At 35.5% G+C, this 22239-nt stretch overlaps 1 long non-coding RNA gene across 1 annotated transcript in view; it reads right to left on the bottom strand.

Moving 5' to 3' along the window:
* Nucleotides 1–12455: 12455 nt before the first annotated feature.
* Nucleotides 12456–22239, bottom strand: part of LOC147583288 (uncharacterized) — a 72943-nt gene continuing 63159 nt past the window's right edge. Inside the window, exon 3 of the long non-coding RNA XR_015248059.1 lies at nucleotides 12456–12623. This is a non-coding gene — a long non-coding RNA (uncharacterized LOC147583288). The remainder of the gene's footprint in view (nucleotides 12624–22239) is intronic.

Raw genomic sequence — 22239 nt, 5'->3', positions numbered from 1 at the left:
TCTGACAGGATCTAAGGAATGCCACCAATCTGGGATGACTGTACAGCTCCCAAAATGTACAGCTCCTCAATATGAGATAAAAATATTTGTTCAATGATTTCACCATTGCCCGAGGCCCAGCCTCTAGTTCAATGTTAATAGCAGCTTCCAAACTCATGGAATCTTGCTTTCAAATCTACTCATTTTTCCCAACCTCAGTCCCAGATCACTGATTTGTGTGAGTGTATGTGTGTGTGTGTGTGTGTGTGTGTGTGTGTGTGTGCTCTTTTTATTTTGTTTGTTTTCTCAAGAGGGGTGGATAGTTTTCTGTGAAGAAATTCAGCAATCCATTAAAATATAATGTATCATATCAAGGACCTAATTGTTCCATTACAAAGCGGTCCCTCTGAGCAATTTGTCTGTCATTTTGCCAAAAGTTAAATTTTAACCAACTCCTCTCTATCTCCCAGTATTTTTCATGTGTCATTCCTTCTCTTGTTTCCTTTGTCTTTTGAATTTATAATTATTTTATTTTATTTCCTTTATGTTCATTTAACAACTGCTCTAGTGGAGCAGTGATAAATGAAAAAAAAAATCATTCTGCAATTTTGAACCAGAAGGTTTTCTTTTTCGTATAATTTTTAGAAGCTGTACCAATACATACACACACACACACACACACACAATTGTATATGGTTCCTATTAACATAACTTTAACTGATGAGTACTTCCTGTCATTAAAATTATTCAAAAACATAATACTAAAATAGTGCAAACTCTACTTTAGAGCATCTGAAGTCTTATTTTGGCTATTTAAGTTTTTTCCCCCACTAAGTAGGATTTACTACAATGAACACTATGAATATCTTTGAACAATAATCTTTGTGCTTATCACTGATGGATTTTTATTACATAATTCTCAATTACTTTTAAAAGTGGTTTAAAAAATCCATATTTCTATCAACAGATTATAGTAGCTCTTTCTCTATATTCTCCCTTGCATTTCTATTATTAAAAAAATTCCCAGTCTGGTTACCAGCATAATATCTAAGTATAATGTGTGTCTTTACTGTATATTTATTATTTTATATTTAATTGCTTATGTTTCAAAAATTGTCTGAGCTTTGTTCATTTTTGTATAAATCATTCCTTTACATGATTAGAAATTTTCCCAATTTTAGTTTCTTAACCTTGTATATTAATATACTGTAATTAGAAATGTATATATTATTACAAATAATGAATTTTTAAAAGCAAAAAACTTCTTTGTGGAAATATTATTCAACCACCATTAAAATTTAAAATTTCATTTAGCATCTGTTTTATGCAGTAAAAACCTACAAATAAAAGTTATTTTTGCTGCCTTTGGTCTTGTAAAACAAATGAAGGACTAAACATAACAATAAAGTATACATATCTAAATCATTATGAGATCACAGAGAAATGAACACCCAACTCAGACCTGGACTCTAAGAAAACCTTTAAGCAAAATAGGACATTTATTTTTTCTGAGTTTATAGAATTTATTGCAGACCAGCTGAGGATTGAAAACTAATCTGAAGATAATACTTATTTTGAGAAGCAAACATAAAACCAGCTGCATACAACTTTCACACCATCAGTTCATATATGTTCACTGAGCCATACAATAAAAAATGGGAATAAACATTCAAGTCAATATAATTATACTTGATTTTTCTTAACCTAATACATGTGTTAAGTATTGTTGCTCAGAGCCTATTATTCCTGGGAGCAATTGTAGAAAACCACTCTGTTTCAGCCACATAAGAGATAAAAGAATAACTCATCCTAGAAATAATAATGATAATAATAATAATAATAAACTTTCCTGAAGCTGATAGCTCAATCATAGAATATAATGTTGAGTACTTAATAGAAGTGATTTCAGATCTAATTCAGCTATTTAAGGGGTTTATGTTTGGACATTTAAGTGTGTATATAAACACACTCATACATGTGTTGTACAATAAATCTCTTCTAATAACTAATTTGTGTTCCTCAGCGTCTGCTTTCTCCAGGGGAACAATTTCCAAGAATTGTGCTAAGTAGGTTTTGTTTCCTGTTCCTTTCAGGGGAAGCTCGGATTCTGGTCTCTTTATTGTTTACAATCTCAGTAGTGCCACAGAGCAGCACTGAATAGCTGTGGCTGTGAATGTGCATCCCATGTAATCTCAGGTACGTAGTAAAAATATTATTACCGCAGAACAACACCCAAACTCAGCCCAATCCTTGCCCACTTGCATTCAGTCAGGATAATTTTACAAAATGTACTCTTAATAGAACTTGGTTAGGCACAGGTTTTAAAGAGCACTAAAAGCAGAAAGTACTTCAGAAAAAGGCATTCCTTGCCTTACAGTGACTTCTAATTTTAAAAATCAAAGAACTAGCAAGAACATTCTGAACCAAAGGTTGTATCCTCTTACTCTGAGTCCATGTTGGTCACACACATACATGCAAATATCACCCACACAACAGAGTCAGAAAGGGATTTCTGACAGGAGTATTCATTCCTCCAATAAATGTTTTGAGTATCTTCAAGGTAATGGGAAGTTTGGTGTTTAACTATTTAACAAGGCAGACACAGTCCCAAACCTCATGGCAATTCAGATTTGTGAGCTAGACAGGCAACAAACAAAAAAAAACAGAAAGAGTAATCACAAATCATGACATATGACATAAAGAAAGTGAACAATTTTCTATGATAGTAAGTGTAGGGAGAACTAGTTGAGATATAACTGAGAGAGACAACTATTTAGAGAGATGTATAGCTTCTAATGGCACAATAAAGAGGGGAGTGAGGAAGAGTGATCTAAGTAATAACATGTATAAAGGCCCTGGGGTGAGTATAGGAACTAAAAGAAGAACAGAGAAGAGTACAGCTGACACATGGCGATCACAGGGAAATGGGAAAAAAAAAGAGAGAGAGAAAGAAATAAGATTGGGAAATTAGTTTTTACTCTAATGGAGGTGGGGAGCAAGGTGTGCTTTGTAGGCCTCTATAGGAGTGTATATTCTATTCTAAACATAAGGGAGAGCCATTGAGAAATTTAAAGCAGAGAAATAAAATGATCAGTTTTATTTTAAAAATATCAGTGTGATCACTATGTGGAAATAAACTGATTAAAGGTTGGCAATTATGAAAAATGGGTCAGAAATGATGGGTTACACTAGAATTCAGGAATAGATATGGACAGAAATGGACAGATTTGAAATATATTTTGAAGGCATTAATGAACAGGTATTGTGAATTAAATTAAGTATGAGGATTGTGTGGGAATAATTGAGAATGAGCCCAAGCTCCTAGTTTGAGAAACTATAGAAATGGTATTGTCATTCTTGGAAAAGAATAGACTTGAGAGAAAAATATTTGAAGAAGGGATTAAAGATAAGAAATAAAAAGTTTGATTCTGGATGTCTTATATTTAAGATATTTGTAACACATCTAAATTGAACTGTTTTGTTAATAAGAGGTTATACGGATAGTGAGTCCAAAAGAGAGGGCGAGACTACAGGTATGAAACAGTATCTGAAGGCACAATAATGAATGTGATCATTAAGGTAGAATTTTTTTAATTTTTTAAATTTTTTTCTTTATTTTTGAGAGAGAGAGAGAGACAGAGTGTGAGTGGGGGAAGGGCAGAGGGAGACACACACACAGAATCCAAAGCAGGCTCCAGACTCTAAACTGTCAGCACAGAACCCAACGCAGGGCTCGAACTCGTGAACTGTGAGATCACGACCTGAGCTGAAGTCGGACACTTAACTGGCTGAGCCACCCAGGCGCCCTAAGGTAGAATTTAAATTAGAGAAGAACGTTCCATCTTTGTATGGAAAATTTTCCCAGCTGTGTCAAAAGCTGTTGACAAGTGTCCATTGCATTTTATTTGAGGGAGATCACTGATGATCTTGACAACAGCAGTTTCAGTGGACAAATGGCACAAGCCAGTTATAAGTGGGTTAAGGTTGAGGAGTGAATAGGAGGTCAACTAATGGATTCACTGTGTAGACAACTCTTGAGAAGTTTGTTCTGTGAATGGTGAAACAAGAAAACAGTGGTGGGAATCAAGACAGGGTTTTATTTGAAAAGCAGAAAATACTAAAGCACATTTATAAGCTGCTTGTAAAGTTCTAGTTTATCTAGTGGTATCGGTGTTGCAGGAAAGAGGATGAAGGACTAATGAGCCAAGTTTTTTAAAAAGTGAGGAGATAGAAATCAGAGCACGCATGGAAAAAATGGATGTTTTTCAGTAGAGAGAAATCCTTCATCCAAAAAAAGAGGAAGTAGGATCACATAGGGCAGCATCCAAAAGATAGGCAAATTAAACATGGTGAATTTTAAGAAATTCTGAAAGGAACATTGACAAAATGTATTGGTCACTATTAAAAATCAACTTGGACAAGATGAGCAAACAGAAGTTGATTTTATTCTAATACTGTTGCCAGTGATAGATGAGAAAGCACAGACCAAATGAGGACACTCATGTTCTCAGAGACAAAAAGGGCAGAGTTTTTGGGATTTGAGGTGAGGGAACCATAAGCCATCTGCACTTCCTAAGTAGCTTTACCCCCAAGAAAAAGTAAACTTTCTCCTCCGTTGGTAGGGTCCTACATAGAATAGAAGTTGGGGTGTTATCTTCCTTGATTTTATTTCAAAAGGATGGCTCCCAGGTCTTTGAGAAAGACGTTCCTGGCTTCTATAAGTGGCAAGAACTTTTTAAGAAGACTTATATCTCAAAGGGATGGAGGAAGGATTCACAATTACAAGTTTTCTAAAGTAAATGTTCAAGGAAAGGGAAGTTGGAACCTAGAGTCAGGAAAGAAACTGGGTAAAGTTTTGTCAAGGTGAGGGGAATGTTAAGGTTGCCTTGGTCTCCAAGTAGAAATGTCTGGACATCTAAAATTAAACACCATATGTATTGGTAGTCAGATATTTTAAATGTTTTTCTTTCAAGTCATTGTTTTTCTCATTAATAAGGTGATATGGAAGGAAACATATGTAAATTGAATGCATGACCCGTGATATAAATTCTTTTTAAGTTTCTTTTTTTTTTTTTTGAAAGAGAGAGAGAGAGAGAGAGAGAGAACATGCACAAGCAGGGGAGGGGCAGAGAGAGAGAGAAGGAGACACAGAATCCAAAGCAGGCTCCAGGCTCTGAGCTGTCAGCACAGAGCCCGACATGGAGTTGGAATCCATGAACCATGCAATCATGACCTGAGCCGAAGTCAGACACTAACCGACTGAGCCACACAGGCACCCGCATGATATAAATTCTAATGGCACCCTCCGAAGATTTTTTGGCAGATTATATGTTTGCGTTTGCAAGATTGTATTATAACTATGTGTACATGTCTATCCCTTCCCCTTCAGGGTAACTCCTGGTCCTTTAGCATGTTCTGCTTTGTCTCACCAGTTCTCAGCAGGGTGCTTGGTATGTAGTAGATAATGTTAAAACAACCTTCATTTTGTGAGTGCATTGACACATACACTCACTTGCCATACCAGCCCAAGTCTTTTGCTTTTTCCTGGGGTGGATTCTCATAACCAGGAGGCCATACACTTTCAACTCCCTTTTCAGACTTTATCCCCAGCACTCCATTGGTCTCAAGCTGAGCTCCATTTTCCCTGCCTGAATGTGCCATTCTCATTAATATGTGGCCCCAGAAAAATATTTCCAGACAGGATGGCTGAAGAGGTGATCCTTTCCTACTCACCACCCATGCCCAATATGAATGCAAGTGCTAAATGACCTGCGGCCAGGACCTGTTGTCATGGAGTTTCATCTCTTGCCAAGACTTCATTTCTTACCTGGAACAGCCACTTTTTGTGTCCTTATTTGTTCATAGCATTGTTAAGCATTTGGGACTGATCTTATCTTTATTCTATAGATGCGGATATCAAATCAGAGAGAGATTAAGTAACTTGACCAAGATCATTTTTAGAAAATGATAATGCTGGGATTCAAACCCAAGCAGTTTGGCACTACAGCCTGGTTCTTAACCACTGTCCTACCCTGCATCCCCATAACAAATGAGCTAGTTCAAGAAATGTACAATATGTGATTTAACAAGTTTGTAAATATTTACTTTTTTTTTTTTTTTTAATTTTTTTTTTCAACGTTTATTTATTTTTGAGACAGAGAGAGACAGAGCATGAATGGGGGAGGGGCAGAGAGAGGGAGACACAGAATCTGAAACGGGCTCCAGGCTCTGAGCTGTCAGCACAGAGCCCGACGCGGGGCTCGAACTCACGGACCGCGAGATCGTGACCGAGCCGAAGTCGGACGCTCAACCGACTGAGCCACCCAGGCGCCCCAAATATTTACTTTTTAAATGCCAGTGAATCTCCAAGTGTTTTGGAAAACAAAACCAAAAACAAATAAAATGCTGACTATGCAGCCACTACAGATTATTTTTTTATGTAAGTCAAGGATCTTCTCTCATTATCAACTCTTGTAAATAATCCATTTAATATTCTTTAATTTTTTTTTTCCAACGTTTATTTATTTTTTGGGACAGAGAGAGACAGAGCATGAACGGGGGAGGGGCAGAGAGAGAGGGAGACACAGAATCGGAAACAGGCTCCAGGCTCTGAGCCATCAGCCCAGAGCCTGATGCGGGGCTCGAACTCCCGGACCGCGAGATCGTGACCTGGCTGAAGTCGGACGCTTAACCGACTGCGCCACCCAGGCGCCCCAATATTCTTTAATTTTAAACATCATTTTACATATATTGATGTACATCATAGGAAACTAATACAATCTTTCTAATTAAAATTCACATGTTTTTTGACCTAGTAATAGCAAGTAGGAAACAATGTGTTACTAATGAATAAAAACTTTATGTAGCTTTCAGAGAGAAGTATAGGATAGGAGCCTTTCACAGGCCAATAAAAAAAAATCACCAAATTTACTATTACCAAATATCAGGTTTTGCAGGATTTAAGTCATATTTGTTTAAATGTTTCTTTTTTAATTAAAATATGATAACCAAGAGAGAAGGATAGACAGAAAAAGGCACTTTAAACTTCACATTTTCAACTTTAACATAGTGATTACTGCCAGTGGACCCTAGGAAACTAAGGCGTCATCACCCAGTGACTTGGCATCTGTTTGTTTCCATTTTTCAAAAGAATATGCATTTTGTGTTTAAATATAAATTTATTTACTAATAAAACCAAATTGTGCCATTGTAAAAAAAAAATAAAAAATAAATAGTTCTTTTGCTTTCTAGTTTAGAGCCAGACTTTGCAAATGTCTGTTAAAAGCCTAGGATCACTACATCAGAGTGAAATACCAACCATTAACGACAGCTAGAGTCACTCTTCAGTCAGGAACAAATGGATCATGGACAAAGAGGTTGGCACAATCTTTGTTTTCTTTTCCTTTTATTGACCTCCTCAAAATGAAAAGCTCTCCTGAAAACAGGTGGTCCTGAAAATCTGTAGATAATTAAGCAAAATGAGGCTTGTTGACAGCTTGGCATGAATAGTGAATCTTTAATTACATTTTAATGACAACTCCTATTATTTTACATAACTATGTTAGGTGGTGTAACATGAGATTAAGAACTGCTAATGCAGATTTTGAATTGTTTTTCTCAACATTTAGAAAACTGTGAGTAATAAAAACACATTTAGTGATTCAATGGTTTGTAGAGATCCCTTTTTTATATGTAGCGTATCTTATCATTTTTGTTATCATATATATATATATAATATATAGTCTTGCATAATTATTAAAAATATCATTACCTTATATCAAGGATACCTAAATTGGAAGAGTGTCTTCTGGCTAAGATGGTACCTAAAATCACTTCTATTGGAATCCTCTGTAACATTAGGTAGTCACATTATTTTTTAGCAAAACACAAATTACAAAGACCTTTAAAAGTCTCTTTAAAGACTAAATTTATTTGACATTATTGGTTAAAGAGTTTTAGTTCTGCAATAACTTCAACAAGAGTTATAATTAGCGTTTGCATTTTTTATGCTTAATGCATTAAACTGCTAATAAACTTATTTATTTTGAATTCCATGTAAATTATTCTAAGCAGCTTATATAGATGAAGTTGAATCCAAGCTTTTCCCAAAGTGATTTCAACCATCTGTGAAAATATTGTACCATATCATGGCCCTCATTTATCCTAATTAGGTCTTATGTAATAAATCATCTTTTTGTCCAGTCGAAGTGCTCTGATTTTTTTCAAACACGTCATACATTCCAAGGCATTGAAATAAATATATTTAATAGGTTATATTTTTAATAGGATAGCTTTAAACATTAAGAAATAATAAAAATCTGTGTTCCCTTTTTTGGGTAAATTGTGAGGATCCACTACTTAGTATTTTAGTTCAAGGGAAGGGCAGATTTGGAAAATACAAATCCATTTGGTACTTAGCAAAATGGGCTGCACTTCATTTTTTCTTTCTGGTTCTGACAATGTATAAATTGACACAAATCAGTAATTGCTATTCCAAGAGAGAAGATGGGCACATCAAAGTGCACAGGTTTAAAATGGAGCTCAGGACTTGTCCTCTAAACATGGTACCTCATTAAAACTCCATCTTGGTTTAATCATACCACCATCAACCCTTTAGTTCATGCCTGAAACTTGACTAATCCATCTCCCTTGCCCTAAATCCTGTCCACTACCAAGCTTTGTTGATTCTATTTCCTAAGTACATCTTAATTATATTCATTCTTATCTATTTCCACTAGCCGCTATTATGCCCAAACATTGCATTTCTCTTCCCTTATTTATACTTACCTGTCTCCAGGCCATTCTCTATCCTATAGGCAACATCACTCTACAAACTATTAAGTTTATGAGGGGACTGGATGGCTTAGTTGGTTGAGCATCTGACTTGATTTGGGGTCAGGTCGTGATCTCAACTCAGATCATGATCTCACCATTTGAGGGATAGAGACCCACAACTAGATCTGAGCTGACAACATGCTGACAGCATGGAATCTACTTGATATTCTCTCTCACTCTCTCTCCCCACCCATCTCTTTCTTAAAATAAATACACTTAAAAAAGAAAACAATTAAGTGTATGATACAATTCCTTTGGAATAAGGTCTAGATTAAAAAAAATAAATAAAACTAAGCATATATTACCCCCATAACCAAGAAATTCCAATCCTAGATATTTACTTAAGAGTAATGAAAAATGTATATTTTACTAAAATCCTTGTATAAGACTGTCCATGGTAACTTTATTTATAATAGCCAAATTGGAAACGGCTAAGGTAGCCTACAAGAGTGTCATATATTGATACAACAAAACACTACTCAAAAGTTAAAAAAAAAACTGATCAGCTCAGTATGTCTGAATCTCAAAAATGTCATGCTAATTGAAGGAAGCCTTACATGGAGCATATTCTTGGATTCTATTTATCTGAAATTCTAGAATAGGCAGGACTAATCCATGGTAAAAAATAAAAATCAGAATACTAGCTGCCAATGAGAAGGGGAGAGTAGGAACAGGAATTGACTGCAAAGGAGCATACAGCAATTTTCTGGGTGATAGAAATGTACTATATCTTTTTTTATTGACATTTCACATATGACATTATACTAGATTTATGTGTACAGTGTAATGATTTGATATTTGTATATACTGAAAAATGATCACCTTCATAAGTCTAGTTAATATCTATCAACTATATAGTTACAATTTTTTGAACTCAGATCATTTCACAGGGGTTGCAGTTTAGGTTTATGCATTTGTCCATGCTCATAGAAAGGATATCACTTGTGCTTTTCACAGTTCTTTTTTCTTACCTTAAGAAATAGAAATAATCTTAAATAAATCTTGAACCCTAATTAAATGATATGCATGCTACAGATCTCTTTGTACTTGATGATGGCTGATTTGTGACCCGGTATGGGATCTATTTTGGAGAATGTTCCATAGTCACTCTAGAAGATGTATATCCTGTTGCTTTAGGGTGAAATGTTCTGAATATATCTGTTAAGTCCATCTGGTCCAGTGTGTCATTGTTTCCTTGTTGATTATCTGCTTAGCTGATTTATCAATTTCTGTAAGTGGTGTGTCAAAGTTCCCTGCTATTATGGTATTATTATCACTGAGTTTAAAGAAACTCATAAAGATGTTTGTGATTAATTGATTTATATATTTGGGTTTCTCCATGTTGGAGCATAAATATTTACAATTGTTAGATCTAATTGGAGATAGAAGGCCCCTTAATTATGACATAATGCCCTTCTTCATCTCTTGTTACAGTCTTTGGTTTAAAATCTAGTTTGTCTGATATAAGTATGACTACTCTGGCTTTCTTTTGATGTCCATTAGCATGATAGATGGTTCTCCATTCCCATAGTTTCAATCTGCAGGTGTCTGATTTTTGGGGTTTTTTTGTTGTTGTTTTGTATTGTTTTTTGTTATTTTTATTTTGTTGTTTGTTTTTCGTTTTGCCTTCCCAGTTCCTTTTTTTTTTTTTTTTTTTTTAATTTATATCCAAGTTAGCAAATAGTGAAATAATGGTTTCAGGAGTATAATCCAGTGATTTTTCCCCTACATATAACACCCAGTGCTCATCCCAACAAGTGTCCTTCTTAATACCCCTTGCGCATTTAGCCCATCCCCCCACCCACAATCCCTCCAGCAACACTCAGTTTATTCTCTGTATTTAACAGTCTCTTATGTTTTGCCCCCCCTTCCTGCTTTTATATTATTTTTGCTTCCCTTCCCTTATGTTTCTCTCTTTTGTATCTTAAATTCAACATATGAGTGAAGTTGTATGATATTTGTCTTTCTTTGAATAATTTCACTTACCATAATACACTCTAGTTCCATCTACATTGTTGCAAAAAGATTTCATTCTTTTTGATTACCAAGTAATCCTCCATTGTATATATATACACCACATCTTCTCTCTGCATTCATCTGTTGATGAAAATTTGTGCTCTTTCCATACTTTGGCTATTGTTGATACCGTTGCTATAAACATTGGGGTGTCTGTGCCCCTTCAAAACAACACACCTGTATCCTTTGGATAAACACCTAGTAGCAATCTGCAGGTGTCTTTAGGTCTAAAATAAGTCTGTTGTAGGCAGCATACAGATTGGGTCTTATTTTTTTTCTTCCGTTTACCCATTCTGACCCCTATGTCTTTTGACTGGAGCCTTTAGTCCATTTACATTTAGAATAATTATTGAAAGATATGAATTTAGTGCCATTGTGTTACCTGTAGAGTTGTTTCTGGTGGTTTTCTCTGGTCTTTTCTAGTCTTTGTTGCTTTTGGTCTGTTTTGTTTTGTTTTGTTTTGTCCACTGAGAGTCCCCCTTAGGCATGCCTGGGTGGCTCAGTCAGTTGAACATTCGACTTTGGCTCAAGTCATGATCTCACTGGTCATGAGTTTGAGCCCTGCATCAGGCTCTGTTCTGACGGCACAGAGCCTGCTTCAGATCCTCTGTCTCTATCTCTCTATGCCCCACATTGCTTGCTCTCTTTCTCTCTCTCTCTCTCAAAAATAAATAAACATTAGGGGCGCCTGGGTGACTCACTCGGTTAAGTGTCTGATTTCAACTCAGGTCATGATCTCACAGTCTGTGAGTTCGAGCCCCGCGTCAGGCTCTGTGCTGACAGCTCAGAGCCTGGAGCCCGTTTCAGATTCTGTGTCTCCCTCTCTCTCTGACCCTCCCCTGTTCATGCTCTGTCTCTCTCTGTCTCAAAAATATATGTTAAATAAATAAATAAATAAATAAATAAATAAACATTAAAAAAAGAGTCCCCCTTAAAATTTCTTACACTGCTGGTTTAGTGGTCATGAACTCCTTTAGTTTTTGTTTGTCTAAGAAACTCTTTATCTCACCTTCTATTCTAATTGCTGGATTAAGAATTCTTGGCTGCATATTTTTCTGATTCAGAACATTGAATATATCCTGCCACTCCTTTCTGGCCTGCCAAGGTTCTGTGAACACATCTTCTGCAAACCTGATCTGTCTTCACTTATAGGTTAAGGACACTTTTTCAATTGCCGCTTTCATGATTCTTTTCTTGCTTGTGTATTTTGTGAATTTAACTATGATATGCCTTGGTGATAGTTGGGTTTTGTTGAATCTAATGGGAGTTCTCTTTGCTTCTTGGATTTTGATGTCTGTGTCCTTCCCCAGATTAGGAAAGGTTTCAGCTACAATTTTCTCACACAAACCTTCTGCCGCTTTTCCTCTCTCTTCATCTTCTGGGATTCCTGTGATATGAATGTTATTCCTCTTTAATAAGTCACTGAGTTCTCTAAGTCTTGTATCATGATCTTTTACCTTTATATTTCTCTTTTTTCTGCTTCATTATTTTCCATAATTTTATCTTCTATATCACTGATTCACTGCTCTGTTTTGTCCATCCTTGCTGTCATGGCATCCATTCGAGATTGCATCTTGGCTGTAGTATTTTTAATTTCAGCCTGACTAGATTTTACTTCCTTTATCTCTGCAGAAAGGGATTCTCTGGTGTCTTCTATGCTTTTTTTCAACCCCAGCTACTATTCTTCTTACTATGGTTTTAAATTCTAGTTCAGACATCTTATTTTTATCTGTGTTGATTAATCCCTGGTCATTATTTCTTCCTGTTCTTTCTTTTGGGGTGAATTCTTCCATCTTGTCATTTTGGAGGAAGAAAAAAATTAATAAAATAAAATTAAAAAAATTAAAAACAAAACAAAGCCAAAAAATCAAATAAAGGAAGCTAGATCCTAGGTGTAATTCTGTCTGCTTGTTGAGAGAAGCTTGATAGAAAAGGGAAAAAAGGGAAAGGAAAAATAAAAGTTTAAAAAATTGGGGGCATCTGGGTGGCTCAGACACTTAAGTGTCCAACTGGCTCAGGTCATGATTTTGTAGTTCATGACTTCGAGCCCCATGTCGGGCTCAGTGCTGACAGTTCAGAGCCTGGAGACTGCTTCAGATTCTGTGTCTCCCTCTCTCTCTGCCCCTTCCCTGCTCATTCTCTCTCTCTCTGTCTCTCTCTCAAAAATAAAAACATTTAGGGGCGCCTGGGTGGCGCAGTCGGTTAAGCGTCCGACTTCAGCCAGGTCACGATCTCGCGGTCCGTGAGTTCGAGCCCCGCGTCGGGCTCTGGGCTGATGGCTCAGAGCCTGGAGCCTGTTTCCGATTCTGTGTCTCCCTCTCTCTCTGCCCCTCCCCGTTCATGCTCTGTCTCTCTCTGTCCCAAAAATAAATAAAACGTTGAAAAAAAAAATTAAAAAAAAAAAAGTTTTTAAATAACAGAATAGAGCAAAATAAAATGAAGAAAATAAAATAAATCAATAAAACTAAAATAAATTTGCTCTTTCTATATCCAAGAAAGAGAAAGAAAAAAAAAAGAAAGAACAAAAAAAAAAAAAAACATAAGCAAAACAGAAGCAAAGAAAATGAACAAATGAACAAGCAAACATAATGAAAGCTGAGTGAAGTTACATCCAGTTTCCCCTAGAACTGAAACTTGGCAGCACACTATAGTGGGTAGACTAAACACTGGTCTTCTGAGGAATGTGCATGAAGGAGGCAGGTGGGTGGGGCTTGGTGTGATGGCTCCATTCTCCACTTGTTGGCACTGCTTAGCTCCCTGGGGTCTATCTGTGTGTGTGCAGGCACGTGCATGCTGATGTGCATAGGGTGAAATGTATTTATGTTTCAAAAAACTTTGAAATGCATTAAAAATAAAACTAAATTGTGTATTTTCATTGTGGTGGCAATGAGACACCATGCTTTGTCAAAGTTCATAGAAATGTATACTAAAAAGAGTACAATTTTCTATTTGTAAATTATACCTTAGCTTTTAAAATGCCTCAAAAGATAAGGTGGATCAGTAGATGGCTAAATGAATGGATAGATGAGAGGGTTAGGGTAAATATAGTGAAATATTTACAGTTAAAGAATCAAGGTACTGGATATTTGGGAGTTTACTGCACAATGATTTTAACTTTTCTGGATATTTGAAATTTTCCCATAACAATATGTGGGGGGAAATGTATAAATCTGGCAGGATTGCATTGTCTCCATGCTTAAAACCCTATAATAGGGTTTTAGGATTTGCTCTAGAATGATTAATAAACATGGAATAAAGATTCCACATGCCTGGATTTCTCCCTGAGCTCTAAGTCTTACAGGTCATTTATTCTTCATATACCATTTTCTAATCATATCCTTCTTTGTCAGTTTTTACAAAAGAGCACACTCTTCTTCTCAAGGACCTTGTAATTAGGAATGGTGTAAATCATTGTGTGATACTCTGACTCCTCCAGTAGTTTTTAAAACCCATTTGACCGTTATCCATTAATATGTCTCTAGTGCATACCTCCATACCCAGGACTTGGCCTAATGTAAGTACTAAATAATTACATATCAAAATACATATGACAAATAACTGAAGAGATAGTCCCCTGAGTTATTTCAAAGTGAATCATGAATTATTTGTGTGTTCTAACCATTGATTTTTAAATATCTCTTCATTTCTTAAAAGGGTAGTGATTTCATACAGTGATAATGAAGCCATGTTAAATAAGACACTAAGAAAAATTATTCTTGAAAATTAAGTCCACTTTTTCAATTGCCACTCTCATGATTCTTTTCTTCAAAGTTATCAATTGGAAAAGTTTCCCAGGTGTTTTATTTTATTATGCAAAATAAATATTTCTGACAAGCAGTTTATCTGATTATAAATTTTTGTCTTAGTATATTTTTGAAGACTTATGTAAATAGATGTTGACTCAAACATTAATTTTCATTCCACATAAATTTAGTTGCTTATAAGTTGGTAAAAGAAAGCAATGAATTTGCATTTTGACATGAAATAATATATAAGTTGTCCTTCCAGAGAACAGGTGGCAAGTGGGAGGGGGTCGAGAGACTTCTGCCTATTGGAATAGCTATAAAGCTTTTCTGATTATAGTATTAGAGCAAATCTGTGGGATAATGGTTAATTTAAATTGCTCTATACACAAATCTCAGTGCTAATAGTACTGATTAATACTCTAGTGATATTTACCATTAACTCAGCTAAGAGAAATAACAAGAACAGTCTCATTTCCCAATTTTCAGATGTGTACATCAGGAAACTCAGTAAGCAGATATTTCTCTTTAAAAACATAATAACGAGGGACACCAGGCTGGCTCAGTCAGTGGAGCATGTGACTGATCTTGGGGTTGTCACTTTGGGCCCCATGTTGGGTGTACAGATAACTTAAAAATAAATGCTTAAAAATATATAAAATAAAAAAGTAATGACCAGGAAACAAAATAAAAAGTATTTAAAGAACTATGAAATAATCTTTCAATTGAAATGCAATAAGATAAAGTCAGTTTTGAGATTATTCTGTAGTTATATGTGAGGAGATTTCACAAATTCCTGTAAAATCTGATGGGTTAATATTTTTGTGACACGTACTAAAAATCTTCTAAATTTTATATAATCTCGGATGTTGGATTAGAGGGAGAAGTAAAGCAGAAAAGACCTTTTTATCTCAGGAAGTTCCTAGGAAAGAACTCACCGCTGGAAGTATTAAAAATTATGTATACTTTAATTCACATTACAATTGTCTATAATAACTACATATTTTTCCACTGGGTGGAAATGACCTGCAGAGAAAACATCTAAAGTGAATACTGACTGAACTAAGCAGTTTGAGTCCCAACAGAGATATCCGTTGGAATTGCATGAAGGAGCCAAGTTTAACCTAATGATTCTAGATGAGGAACAGTGGGAATTATATTTGCAAGATTTAAGAATGGAGTATAAAATATTCACTCAGTGTAACTTCCTTTTATTCCTTTATTTTGCCAGAGTTCTGAGAAAAAGCAATAAACGAAGACACCAATTCTCAAGTGAATAATCCCTTCAATAAAGCCTGTTAAACATGGAGCTGACAGCAAATGGCAAAAACTAAATTTACTTTCTTCTCCAAACAACAAAAATACCCTCATTAGAAACAAGACTGATGTTCTGATACAAATCTTTGTATTGAATATGTTGCATTTTGAAGAGAAGCAAAGAGAGAGATGGGGGTTTGCCTGGGATGTGTTTTGTAATGGTTTACCAAAAATCTCTTGGGGTTACATTTAAAGCTTGAATTCATTACCCGGTGATTCTGGGTTTTACTGAAACTTCTTTACCCAGAAAACCAATTGTGTAGTTCCTTAGATGTGATCAAACTCAGGGATGTTAATTTACTATAAACTGAGAGACTGGAATGTAATAGAGAATACTAATTTGTTCATTTACAATAAGAATTATGAATTTATTCTGACAAAAATGCGTACATTGCCATGATCAAGATAGGCTTTCTTTAGAATAACATAAAAACTAAACCAGAAATTTACTTATTATCCAAGGAATCAACACTAGAAATTTGGATGATTCTTAAAGCTTCTCTCAACTTAACACCTTTCTCCCCCAAAAGACAGAACCTTGCTAGACAATATTACTCTTGATGTTTGACAACATATTCTTCTATCTAATGCTGTGTACATTGACAATTATTTCTGTTCATTGTTTTGCAGGTCCCTGTGATGAAAAAGGAACATTTCTTCAAATATGGTTATAAAGCTTATATGACCATAGTCCAGTCTACACTAGTTGTTACTAAATGTGACTTTACATATTTTTAATTTCATCCACTAAGTGTTGAATTCTTTTTTTTTTTTTTCACTCACAAAGGCTACCTGATTTTATTTCCAACTCTTTCAAAAAGAAGGGCTCAGGAAGGCTTCTTACAGTACCTGCAGCTGTCACAGACAATCTTTAGCCATATGAAAATCTTTTAGTTCCTATAATCGGATTTACTTTGGAAGACACCTTGTCTCAGCTGCTGTCAACATTGCCATCTGACTGATCTTTCTCCATGTAAGCTGCAAGCGTGCCAGTGAGAGGACTTTTAGACCAAAGCAGTAGCCTGAATTGCTGAAAAGATATCAGGCTTAACAAGAAAGCAAGATGGGGCTTAGTTCTCTGTGAGGAAATTCTGCAAGATATTAATAGTTGACCCTTACTAAGAAGATTCCAGAGTCAGAATCTTGGGAAGCCTGATTAAAACAAAGCTACATAATTCTGTGTGCAGGCATGTGTCTGAAATTCCTTAAGAGAAGACAAAGTATTATCACATACTATGTCAGCAATTTGACCATGGAATTCTTTTCTTGTACAATACCCACTAATGGCCAATGGAACGGAAATTTGGGACACACAGCCAAAATTAAATACTCATATTCATATATAAATACAAAAATCAATGACAGTAATATATAAAATGCTTTGGATCTTCCTTATTACTGTTCTCTAATTCAGAAAATTATAGAGTTGATTGGAAGTGCATATCTTAGTAGGCAAATAATAACAACAATAATCATAATTATAATAAGTGATAGTAATAGCAGAGAGAAGCCATAATCTCTATGGCAGTGTTTCTTCAAGTGTGACCTCTAGAGCACCAATATCACAATGATATGGCCTGCTTTACAAGGTGCAAATTCCTAAGTCCCTGTGAAGACTTACTATATCAGAATCTTCTGAAGATGGACCACAGAAATCTGGATTTTAAATAGACACAGCATGAAATCTTGATGTACGCTTGAGCTTGAGAATTATTGAATTGGGATCTCTATTTAAGTTAGAAAAAGACATAACATCTAGGCTCAAAACATTTTAGGAGATTTGATAGACCCCTGGCATCCACCATGCCATGGGAATCAGACAATGTCTTAGTCAAAAAGAGAGGGGGGAAAAAAACAACAACTTTTGTTAAGATTTTGTAAGCTCCAACTTATATCTTATATTGTGTCTTATGTTTATTTCTCCAATATCCCTCCAATTTTTTCATTCACATTGTATCTGAAGAGACTAGGAAAGCCTCTTCGTCATATAATGGCACACATGAAAATCTTAAACTAAGTAGACTATTTATACCAAATAGAGAAGAAGTATACAGTCATATTTCTTTCTTATTTTACCATTTTATTTGCTATTTCTGTAATTCATGGGAGAACTATAGGGACCCCAAAATTATATCAGAACTGAACAGACTTTCAAATTTGATTACTTGAGAATAAAAAAGGAATTAAATGAAATTTCTGGCCATTCAGGGACAACGTAAAAGAAAATGAAACATTTTTGGCAATTTAAACATGTATTTCAGCATTTCCTTTAATCAAGCTGAAGTATTACACCTCCTATTATTAATATTAAAGCTCTGTAAGCTCAGATCTCTAGAATCTTAACTTTATGTACATGTCTCAAAGATAAATATGTCCCTTTCCATTTCTCTCGCTCCTTCAAATATTTACAAACATTGCAAACATTACAAATATTTCAACTTATGAGATCTTCCTGTTTTGCATTCAGAAAATTTGTGATTTTTCCACTGGTGACTAATATGAAGCTATAGGTAGATCTGGCCAAATCTATTTTCCTTCCCTTTTCAAACCCTTATGCAGTAATGGTTAGTTTAACATCTTTGAAATAAGCTGTCTGAAATGCATATTATTCTATAGTTCCCTGCACTAGAAAAAAAAAAGCATATTTGAGAAAGATAAGAAATACTTTTTAAATTTATAAATCTTTATTAAGTTTTGGTTCTAAGAAAAGTAATTTAATGTCCAAGAGAACTAGTGTTTAAATGGGATCACTGGTGAGTTTAGATGGGTCTCTGGTTGAAATGCAAATAAGCCAATTATAAGGGTATTTAAATTTTTTTTATTTTAACGTTTATTTTTGAGACAGAGAGAGTCAGAGCATGAGCAGGGGAGGGGCAGAAAGAGAGGGAGATACAGAATCTGAAACAGGCTCCAGGCTCTGAGCCGCCAGCACAAAGCCCGACGCGGGGCTCGAACTGACGAGCTGCGAGATCATGACCTGAGCCAAAGTCGGACACTCAACCGACTGAGCCACCCAGGTGCCCCTATAAGGGTATTTAAATATAAACATGAAATATGGGATGCATTGATCATATGAATATGTTACCTCTATAATCACAATGGTCATTGCTAACATAAGCTGAAAAATTACTATAGGCCAGCATTATGTTAAGCACTAAATATGCATTAATTTATTTAATCTTCATAATAATTTAAGTATATTGATATTATTCCCATTTTATAATTTGGAGAATTATAAAAATGCATTCAGAAATGTTACATAACTTTCCCAGATGATTTAGCAGTTCTGCCCATTGTAAATAAGAACAAATCTACTCTGTCTTATTAAGAAATCAACATAGCAACCCATAAAAATATTTAATGTGGTTAATTGTCCAGTACTTTAGCTCACAGCTACAGATACTGTTTTCCAGAGTACATCTGCATGTCTAGCTATCTACATGAACTACTGACATTTTTCTGTAACTAAGACTTATCATCTTTAGGTAGACAATTATACCATCACCGTTTCTGAAATATGGCACATGACACGTCTGTTTATATCTCTTCAGCACCCATCCCCACTTTTTTTTGGTATTGTTCCCCTTTTTAATCTTTATTTGGGAGAATGGCATATCAATTAAACCGAAAACCAAGGGAATGCCCAAATGGTCCAAAAAAGACATCTCACACTCTCTGTCCTAAAAATGTAGATCTTCAGTGGGTGGTACAAGAGCAGAAAGTGATAAAATGAATCATAAGAGTGATCTTCCTGAGGAAGCCTGTACTTGAATCAGAGCTGTTCCTCCTGTCATTCCTTTGGCTTTTCCATCGTTTGAGTTAGTTTCTGCTTCAATCAAAGAACACCAACTGAAACATCAATGAAGGAATAGCTCAGGAGAGTTACAAATGCTGTTAATTGCTCACCACAATCAATCAGTAAGTCTTTATTAAATAGAGTTATCTATTCCATGGATTTTTAAAAAAGCATAAAATGTGCACTGGGTTTATATATAAGTGATGAATCTGAGTGTTATGTGTAAGTAATGAACCACTGAATTCTACTCCTGAAACCAACACTCTATGTTAACTAACTAGAATTTAAACAAAAACTTGAAGCAAACAAAAAATATCTCTGCCCTGAAAAAGACTGCAATCTAATTGGAAAGACATGGCATATTCATATACAAAACAATGCAACTCATTTAATACCATGCAATTTAAGACAGTTTATGCTAAGTACCAAATAATTTGGATAATATAGCAGTGTTTTCTGTTGTTCAGAAGACACAGAAGTCACTTACTGCAGGGTTCAATGGGCAGGTTTTGTTTCATAGATGGGCTTCAACTGACAAAATTAAATTTTAAAAGGAAAGTGGCGTGGACAAAGTTCTAGCAGCTTAAATGCACGAAGTTTGTCCTGAGTATATTTAGAAAACCAGTTTAGAGAAAAGGTGAGAAAGATAGTACATCTGAAGATTTCCAAAGTGAAATGCACACATCCTGAGGGATAATCATGATAACCTATAAGACGAATGCCAGAACTTCTTTAATTACTTTTATCTTATTTTCATTTTTACATTTGCATGTTTTAACACATATGAAATATTATTACAGTACGATGTGTATATACTAGATTGATAAGTATGCATATATTGGGAATGTTTCAATATGTTTTGCTTTTGGAACAGATGGTCAAAAGTTTCTTTTGACATTAATACAGTATCCATAAAATTACAAAAAGAATAATCCAAATAGTTTATTATAATATCCTACAAAAAATTAAAAATTAAAAAATCTCTAGTTGTCTACCATTGTTTTTCAAAGTGCCACACATTTAGGACCCAATTTAATTTCCATTCTTATATTTTACTCATTTTAATACACCCTATTCTCTACCCTACATGAGCATGTTATGCAATTTCTTATCTCCACACTTAAATCCAACAACTACTATTTATGGTCTCTCTTTCTTCCTTTCCTTCCTTTCTCCTTTCATTCTTTCCTATTTTCTTTCATCATTTGTTCTAAATAGATTTTTAATACTAAAATGGACCAGGCCCTGTTCTGGTTATTGAGACCACAATATGAAATAGTAATGCTTATTTTAATAATCTAATATTCTAGTAAACGAGCTCATAATCAATGTTTTCCTGTTCCATAATCTCCCATCAAAATCTTCCTATTCCTCTGTATCTCTTCCCTTCATGCATTATGGAATTCCATTTCATGAATCTTCTCAGGACTTGATGAGGTAGCTGCCACTAGTAATCGCTTTCTACATGTAAGGCCATTGGGACAAGAAGCAGGTAGAGCTGGCATGTAAACCCAAGCCATCTGTCTTCAGACTCACTTTCCTGCATGACACTGTGCTAATGCTTAGTGATGCAGGATTAGAAAGGATAGGTGTATTAGTTTGCTAGGGCTGCCATAACAAAATACCACAGCCTGGGGGTACTTAAACAACAGAGATTTCTTTCCTCACAGTTCTGGAGGCCGGAAGTAAAGGATACAGGTGTCGGTAGGATTGGTTTCTCCTGAGGCCTCTCTCCTTGGCTTGCAGTTGGCTGCCTTCCCACTGTCTCCTCACTTGGCCTTTTCTCTGTACACACACATCCCACGTGTCTCTACCTCTTCTTAGGACATAAGTTCTATTAGTTTAGGGGCCCACCCTCATGTCTTTGTTAACCTAAAGGCCTTGTTTCCAAAAACAGTCATATCCTGAGGTACTAGGGGGTAGGACTTCAATGTATAAATTTGGGGGGACACAATTCAGTCCACAACAATGGATAATTCACAACTGGTTCAGATGCTGATCAGAAAAGGGTCCTAGTGGGGCGCCTGGGTGGCGCAGTCGGTTAGGCGTCCGACTTCAGCCAGGTCACGATCTCGCGGTCCGTGAGTTCGAGCCCCGCGTCCAGCTCTGGGCTGATGGCTCAGAGCCTGGAGCCTGTTTCCGATTCTGTGTCTCCCTCTCTCTCTGCCCCTCCCCCGTTCATGCTCTGTCTCTCTCTGTCCCAAAAATAAATAAACGTTGAAAAAAAAAATTAAAAAAAAAAGAAAAAAAAAAAAGAAAAGGGTCCTAGACCCAAACCCAAAATTGAAGATTCTGAATCTATACCATACAACCCTAATTTTCCACTTGCTTTAGCTGTTTTGTGCTTTTTCAACCACAGAATACATTCCAAGCAGGGAGGACACAATACATTGCTCCTATTAAAATGTTTCACTTTGAGAATGGAATGCAGTTATTCTCTCCTTTCTTTTTAATACCTTTGTTCTCTCCTTTATTCAGATTTCTTGGACTCTGTCTTAGTCAGCTAAGGCTGCCTGAACAAAACACCATATACTGGGTGGCTTAAACAACAGA

This window comes from Puma concolor, chromosome A2 (assembly GCF_028749965.1).
Source record: "Puma concolor isolate L17-30 chromosome A2, mPumCon1.1.hap2, whole genome shotgun sequence".
In the NCBI taxonomy this organism is placed as follows: Eukaryota; Metazoa; Chordata; class Mammalia; order Carnivora; family Felidae; genus Puma; species Puma concolor.
This window is presented reverse-complemented; position numbering and strand designations above follow the sequence as displayed.